This window comes from Pinus tabuliformis, chromosome 2_1, assembly GCF_031772625.1.
Source record: "Pinus tabuliformis cultivar Carrire ecotype Pingquan chromosome 2_1, CPIR1, whole genome shotgun sequence".
In the NCBI taxonomy this organism is placed as follows: Eukaryota; Viridiplantae; Streptophyta; class Pinopsida; order Pinales; family Pinaceae; genus Pinus; species Pinus tabuliformis.
Window position 1 is genome coordinate 376,533,901 of NC_142299.1, and position 8,842 is coordinate 376,542,742.

The window sequence follows — 8,842 nt, forward strand, 5'->3', positions numbered from 1 at the left end:
TTAATGGCAAGTCCTCATGCTGACAAATAATGGGAATACATTAATGTCCCTTGTTCGTTAGATCTTCTAGGTGACTCGACATCAACAAATTCATTCGTACCTAGCAAGATGTGTTTGGGCATCTTGACTCTCATTGTCATCAATGGTGAGAGTTCTCGTGTTGACTAGTGGCATCCATTAATGGCCACTAAGCCAACAATTTCCTACTATGTTCGACATCAGAACATCTTTTCACATAGTAGGAATTGTGCCAATGAGTTTTGAAGACATGAAGACTATTATTTTCAGCATTTTGGAGCAGATTCAACAAGTTTTAGTAGAAGCAATAAAAAGCCATCTTATCTCTCTATCCATGACTCCTCTTGATCGGCCACTTGAAGAAGAAAATGATCAGAAGTTTTCAGCCACCACACATACAACTCATCCATTCCAAAGGGTAAGTGAAGGTACGGAATTTTCTAACTTTTAACCATAGAATTCCATAAAAAGCTAGAATGATAATTGTTGGAAAAACATTTCTCTTCCTCATTTCATAAAATTGCCAATACCATCAGTTGGGGGGGGGGGGGGGAAATACATTCATATTCATATCTTGCCATGTCCATATCATATTCAAGAGCTCACATACTTCCAACATATATTAATTATTACATTGCTATTATGAGCATACAATGGCTTTTGAAAAAGTGCTTAAAGGATAAATTGGATACAAACAAAATCATGGTTGTTACACAAGAACCAACCATCATGCAATCCAATAAAGATATACTTTGCAACAATAATCAAAATATCATTATGCAAAGTTTAAAGATCAAAATAGAAGGCAACAAAAAAAATGGTTGTAACACAAGAACCAACCATGTTGCAATTCAAGTGAAACACTTTGCAGAAATATGAAGTTATCAAATGATATCATGCAAAGTTAAGCCAAAGCTCAAGGATCAAAAGAGTTAATGTAATATATATTGCATGAGGACATGCAATAGCTTCAGTTGGGGGGTATGTTGAGTCTTGAAAATGTCATTCATTTGCATTATACTTTCACTATTATGTCCATTATATCACCTCCATTTCACCTCCATTTCACTACTATGTCACCACATTCATCCCACTTTCATTATCATTGGGCCACCTTTATGTTTTTCCAATATTTATTATTTCTAAGCCTTTTAAGTGAATTTGTGGTTAAACATTCGAAAATAATGTGCATATGCTTATACCTAACAAATGGGTTGAGATTGTTGACATGTGTAGGTTGAAAGGAGGCTTCTAGAAGACCCTTATGTGGCACTCTAAGGCCAAATTCGAATTTGGTTGGAAAGAATCATGGGATCATGAGGATATGTGTCACATCTCCTAATTGTATTGTAACTCTAAAAAGACATGTGTCTTATCAGTTCCTATTTTGATTAGGACTCTAGAGGTAGAGGGAGAGATTCATGGACTATCATTAATGAGATGGCTCTCATCTTTTTGTATAAATAGGAGATCTCTCTCCTTCATTTGCTAGTCTTTCCTTTAGTCTTTTCTTAGTCCTTTTAGATTGTTAGTCCCATGGCTTTTGAAAGCTTTTATACTTTGTACTTTTGAAAAAATTGAATAAAGCTTTGATGTTCTCAACAAGGAAGGAGATGTGAAGTAGATGTCATGGAGCATATTAGAATGTAAGTAGAGTAGATTTCATTTTGTAAATATTGCTTTGTAGAATGTAAGGTAGATTAGATTTTCATTCATGCAATTTTAATTTATGCAAGTGTGTTTAATTTTGCTTTGATTTCATAGGTGGTAGGGGGCCCCTGCCTTGTACAGATGTCTTTGTTGTATTTGCTTTATCTTTAATGGTATTTTCAGTTGTCATATTCATAAGTTGCTGCCTTTATTTTATTTTTCTAGCTTGATTTCTAAGTTTAGTTTCTCAAGTTATATGCTAACATATTGATGGTCTCCTTATCATAAGTTGTTCATCTTTAAGAGATCAGAATACTAATAAATCACAGCTTGCTTTGAGTAGTTTTTGACTTATATCACTAACTCTTTCTTCACTTGTTACACATTACAATGTATGTTGGAAGCAGAATTTTGGAGAAAGGCAAAGTGGTGTTATAATTTGTCATCTTAGAGCTTGATTACTTTTTAGACTTATATCTAACTACTTCTTAATCGTGTTTCACATAGTACTATATGTTGGAAGCAGAGTGTTAGGAAGAGATGAACATTATAATTGGTCTTTAAAGTGGTTTTTCTTACCTTTTTATTGCAACAACATGAGTAGTGACTAGTGCCATTAGAAAGTGGTTTTTATGCTTTGCTTTCAGTTTCATTTCAAGTTATTTCTTTCAAGCTCTTTCTTTGCAAGTTTAGAAGGTAGTTAGAAACCACCAGTTACACACACTCACTCATTTAGAAACCACCATACACACACAAATCACTCATTTGTTTATAAAACCATTACTATAAACAAAATAAACTATAAAACAACGAAGTAAGAAAAATGTTAACTAAGCACATATAGTGCACCACACTTCATCAGTTTACGATACCCGGATTGATAATTTATGTAGAGCAATTTAAGACGTTAAATTGACTAGACAATGAGTCTGATGAGGATGAGTTTATGGTCATCAAAAGGAAATCAGATGAGGAAAGCGATCATGATGAAAGCCAAGAAGCATTATTCATGGCACTCGCAGATGATGATGACTCAGGGCTGGAAGGAAATGTAGATGAATTGTTAATAAGTGCCATTGAAGAGAATGAGAAACTACGGAACAAAATCATTTTTCTCAAAGTGGAAAACAAGGAGAGAAGAAGGAGAGAAGATCTCTTGGAAGCAAAGCTTAAAGAAAAGGAAGAGACTTGTGAAGAACGCGAGACCGAAATAATGTCTCTGAGAAAGAAGTTGGAGCAAATTAAAAAGGGCTGTAAGAGCTCTCAAATACTTGAGACTATTCTGAAAAATCAAAAACCTCAACATGACAAGTCTGGAATAGGTTTCAAAGGAGAATCCTCAAGCACTAAGAATAATCCGAAAAGCTATGCCGATGCACTTTCCTGCAATCCAAAAGATGAAAAGTGCACCCCAGATCCCAAGAATGAAGAGAGAATTACTCCAAAGAAGAATGTGGAGTCAAATCATGGACACTACAACAAATACAAACTTGTACTCCACCAAGGGCCCATCGCAAATCCAAAGAATGAGGGAGGAGTAATTCCCAGGAAGGAAATCGACTCAAACCGTGATTGCTTCAACAAGTACAAAACCATCTTTCTTGGACATTGCCTTCACTGTAAAAGCTTCGGTCATCAAGCCAGACATTGTATGGCTCACAGAAGTGAAAAGACAGAGCTAAAGGATAGAATAATCAACTCATATGCCCCCAAAAGGCAGGGACAAATCAAAACCTTTAATTCATTTGATCCCTTGACCAAATTTGATCTAATTTGCTCTTTCTGCTACAATAATGGACACTATGAAAAAAACTGCCCACTCAAAGGAAGAAAGACGAGTAGCAAGAACTCCAGCATGGACAAATGCGGCCTAGCTCTATATGCTCAAAATAATGGAAACCAGTGGTTTATAGATAGTGGGTGCTCCAGACACATGACAGGAGACAAAAGGAAGTTTGTCTCACTGAGCAAAAAGGAAGGGAATGTGTCCTTTGGAAGCGGATCTGGCAAAATTGCAGGAAAAGGAACAATTACTCTGATCAATGGAAAAGTAAAAGCTCAAGATGCTCTGCTGGTTGATGGACTCAAACAAAACTTCTTGAGTGTCAGCCAAATCTGTGATCAAGGACATAAGGTTGTTTTCAGCGCCAAAGACTATGAAATAAGGAACTCTGCCTCAGGGAAACTTGTGGCAAAAGGGGTGAGGACACGAGACAACATTTACATTCTGAACAAGATTCAAGAAAATAAATACTACCTGAGTCAAACAGATGAGAGTTGGCTATGGCACAAGCGACTTGGACATACAAGCTTCCAAAATCTGATCAATATCAACAAGATCAAAGTTGTACGAGACATCCCAAGGCTGTTCAAACCAAATCAAGCAGTATGTGGTCCATGTCAACATGGAAAGTAGACCAGAATCAGCCAAAAGACAAAGGAACACTCTACATCGAAGCCCTTAGAGATCATCCATGCTGATGTATGTGGGCCAACTAGAAATCAAGCACTCCAAGGAGAAAGGTACTTTGTGTTATTTGTTGATTATTATACTAGAATGATGTGGATATATTTCATAAAGTATAAATCTGAAACTTTTGAGTGTTTCAAGAATCTAAAACCCCTTGTAGAAAATGAAAAAGATTCAAAAATTAAGTGCCTTAGAATAGACAAAGGAGGAGAATTCACATCAAACGAGTTTAGTGAGTTCTGTAATATTCATGGAATTAAAAGGGAATTCTCGGCTGCCAGAACACCTCAGAAAAATGGGGTAGTTGAAAGAAGAAACGAACAATCCAAGAAATGGCAAGAACTATGTTATTAGCAGCAGACTTACAACCTAGATTATGGAGAGAAGCAATAGGGACCGTTGTCTACACACTGAATCGAACTCAATTAAGATCAAATTGTGATAAAACTCCTTATGAGCTATGGAAAGGAAGACCTGCTTCGGTGAAGTACTTCAAGATCTTTGGAAGCAAGTGCTTCATAAAAATAAATGATGGTTCACCAGGAAAGTTTGATTCTCAGGTTGATGAAGGGCTATTTCTTGGATACTCTACATGGAGCAAGGCTTACAAGTGCTACAATTATCGACTGAAGAAAATAGTGGAAAGCATTGATGTAAAGGTTGGTGAAGATCTTCCAGTAAAGGAAATTGAAGAACATGAAGATGACTCTCTCATTGAAGAAGAATAACCTAAAGAAGAAGAAATAGATGAGGAAGAAGAAGACGAAGAAGAGGAAAGAGAACCACCTAATACCCCTTCTAAGACTAAGTATGTCCAAAGACACCATCCAGAAGAGCAGATCATTGGCGATAAAGATGAAGGTGCGCAGACCCGAAGAAGGATAACAATTACACCCAAGAGAAAAGTCATTGCCCTCCTATCTATGATAGAACCAGAAACATTTGTAGAAGCAAGTAAGGATCCTCATTGGGTAAAAGCCATGGAAGAAGAAATGACCCAAATTGAGAAGAACAAGACATGGGAGCTGGTACCTCGTCCAAATGACAAAAACATAATAGGAACCAAATGGGTGTTGAAAAATAAAATGAATGAGGAAGGACAGGTTATCAGAAACAAGGCAAGACTTGTCTGCAAAGGCTATTCACAAATTAAAGGAATTCAATTTGAAGAGACATTTGCACTAGTGGCCCGTATGGAAGCTATCAGGATGTTCTTGGCATTTTCTTGCTCAAAAGGATTCAAAATCTATCAAATGGACGTGAAATCAACATTTCTAAATGAGGAACTCAAGGAGGAAGTCTACATGGAGCATCCAGAAGGTTTTGATCTAACAGTAGGAAAGGTTTGTAAGTTGAAAAAGGCTTTATATGGGTTGAAACAAGCTCCTAGAGCTTGGTATGCAAGACCGGATCACTATCTACAACAACAAGGCTTCAGAAAGGGAGTGGCTAGAAGCAATCTATACATAAAGATAGATCAAGGTAAGTTACTAGTTGCTCTTGTTTATGTCGATGATCTGATTTTTGCTAGTAATAATGATGAAATGAGCCATGAATTTTTTCAAAACATGTCAAAAGAGTTTTAGATGTCAATGATAGGAAAGTTTTCCCACTTCCTTGGACTTCAAATATCTCAAACTAGAGCAGGATTGTGTATATCTCAAACCAAATATCTAAAAGACATGCTCAAAAAATATGGAATGGAGGATTGTGCACCCATGAGCACACCTATGACCACAAACTGCAAATTAAGCAAAGATGATGACTCCCCTCTAGTAGATGCAACTCATTACAGGTCAATGATTGGAGCCCTTCTATACTTAACAGCTACACGACCAGACATAATGCAAGCAGTAGGAATGGTGGGAAGATTTCAATCTGCTCCCAAACAATCCCATTTATTAGTTGTAAAAAGAATTCTCAGATGTCTAAAGGGAACTTCTGATTTCGGTCTTTGGTACCCAAATGACTCAACATTGACTGTAATTGCATACATTGATGCTGATTGGGCTGGAAGTATAAATGATCGGAAAAGCACTAGTGGGAATGCATTCTTCCTAGGAGACTGTTTGGTATCCTGGCTTAGCAAAAAACAATGATCCATATCATTATCCACAACTGAAGCTTAGTATATTGCTGGAGTAGACTGTTGTTCTCAGATCTTATGGATGAAGGAAGCTCTAAAAGATCTCAACATATGTACAGATCAACCAATTTCCGTCTATTGTGACAACACAAGTGCTATCAGTCTTAGCGAAAATCCTGTGATGCACTCAAGAACCAATCACATACCAATCAAGTATCATTTCCTCCATGAACAAGTAGCTGAACAAAACATCGTCCTAGAATATATCATTACTAAGGAGCAAATAGCTGATATTTTCACAAAACCTCTTCCTCGAGAAGCATTCGAACATCTGCGTCAAAATATGGGGGTTATTTCTTTATCATCACTCAAGTTCATTCATAAAGATGTAGCAGAATAGGGGGAGTAGTTTGACAGGTGGAGTCCATATGCATCCCTTTGCCATTGATGTCAAAGGGGGAGAAAGCAGAAGAATATTGCCATCAATAACAAAGGGGGAGATTGTTGGACAAAGATTGTCATTGATGTCAATATGGCAGTATTCGAGGAGCAAATAGAGACAACAGAAGCAGACAGAGCCGAAGAAGAGGAGCACACAGAGCCATCGGAGCAGATGGAGATGAGAGGAGCAAATATACCACAGATAACACTATCAGGAGCCATCGGGAGTCGTATAGGCCACAAAAGTTTATCGGATGCTAGCGATTACACTATTGGAAGCTTATCGGGCCTGTAAAGCCCATATATGCGTTTAATACATTATCGGAGCAAAAACCATATAAATATGCATTAACGTAAACAGAGGCGGAATACTATGAATCCCCGGCAAATACACTATCAGAGTTGCGCAGATGGACGGCAAATACAACACGATGGGCAGATCCAACAGTCGCGGGCGATAAAGATGCACGCAAGTTAACGAGCGGGAGGGCTGTACTAAAAGGCGGTAAGCGGTTTCCCCACACTGCTCACTGGAAAAGGTGGCCTATGTATGAGATGGCGCGATCTTGTAATAAAGCGCCACGTGGCAGATGGGATGACGAGGAAATAGCTTTCCCCACGGGCTATCGCGTGTGCAAGTTCGCGGGGCGGGAGCTGCGAACGCCGTCAGATCTTGTGGCGGATGATCGAACGACTCGGATAATCATGCACGTTTCGTGGTTGATGTGACAGAGAAAGCCACGGGCCTGGGATTTTTGTTAAAGCTTAGGGTTATGAGGAAATGGTCATATGGCCGCTTTAACTCTGTGCTCGGGCTAAAAACGAAAAGCCTGTATATGTGATTTTAAACAAAGGACCCTGAGAAAGAAGAGAAATAAGGATGAATGAGGTGAAGGGTGACTTAGGGTCTTGAGAGAAAAACAGAGATAAAGGGGTTTAAAAGAGAATGAAGGGGAGATGAAACCAACTGCTGCGAACCTCTTGAAAGCACAACCAGCACTGCCAAACCTGCTTCTTACCCATCAAAAGCTTAATCTTATAGCAGAGCTAACAGTCACAGAAATCAAGGAGGGAAGCTGAAAGATCAAGCGAGTCAGAGGAAACAATAGTGACTGAGGAGGAAGCCTAAGAGATGGTGTAAGCGGAAACGAATGGACAAAGGCATGGGAATGTATAAAATAGTAGAAACAGAGAACTGTTGGGGCGATTATGGTGGTGAAGAACCCGAGGGTGAGATATTAGAAGTAGCAGAGGCAAAAGAGGCAAAAAAAGCAGTGGAGGCTGTAGAGGCAGTAGAAGCAGCAGAGGCAGGAGAGTAGGAGTGAGACAACCTCAGCTGAATAGAGTGTAGCAGCATACCTATTTATACCAAGGTTGGGTTAGAGCCCAAGAGGTTGGAGCCTCAGAACTGAACATGACTGAATTCATTGGGGTAGGTGCTCCTAAGTGCAGAACCACTGCAAAACAGAGTTGGTGCTCTGGAGGTTGGAGCCTCACTGAAGTCCAAGTTGGAGCTTGGCAACTATTCACAATCAGATTTATACTTATATTGTATTTATTTCTTTGCACTATCTTGAGTTTTAATAAAAACATTAAATTCAGCTGTTGATTTCTATGTTCTGTGTATACATATACATATCTATATAGGTTGTTGGCAATCACTAGAACAATTAAAAAAAAATATATATTAAGAAATGTTGATTCACCCCCCCCCTTAGTATTTCCAACAAACTCAACAAGGTCAATAGTAAGTTACATACCTTAATTTAGAAAATAGCAAAATGAATGAAGCTTTATTGATATATCTCTGAGGTTTGAGGCCTTCTCGATCTACTTTTTTTTTCTTTGATAATCTGATATGTAGTTTCTGCAATTCCATTGGTGTGAATTGAATCTAATGTGCGAATTGAAAATTATAGTAACTTTCCCAAAACTTAATAATTTTTTGGCCTCTTTCCATGAACAAACATGTATATTGCTCCATGTGTCCAATTCTTGAAATATAATTTTGACACTTGTACCTAAGGTACTTAGCCGGTTCGAAACACATCGACAATATAAAGATTTATGTGATGCATTCAGAAGATAGATATATGAATAACTCTACTCACAAAAGGATCTATTTAGGTACTTCTATGTCTCCTAAAATTCCAAAATATTCCACAATCTGAAAATTT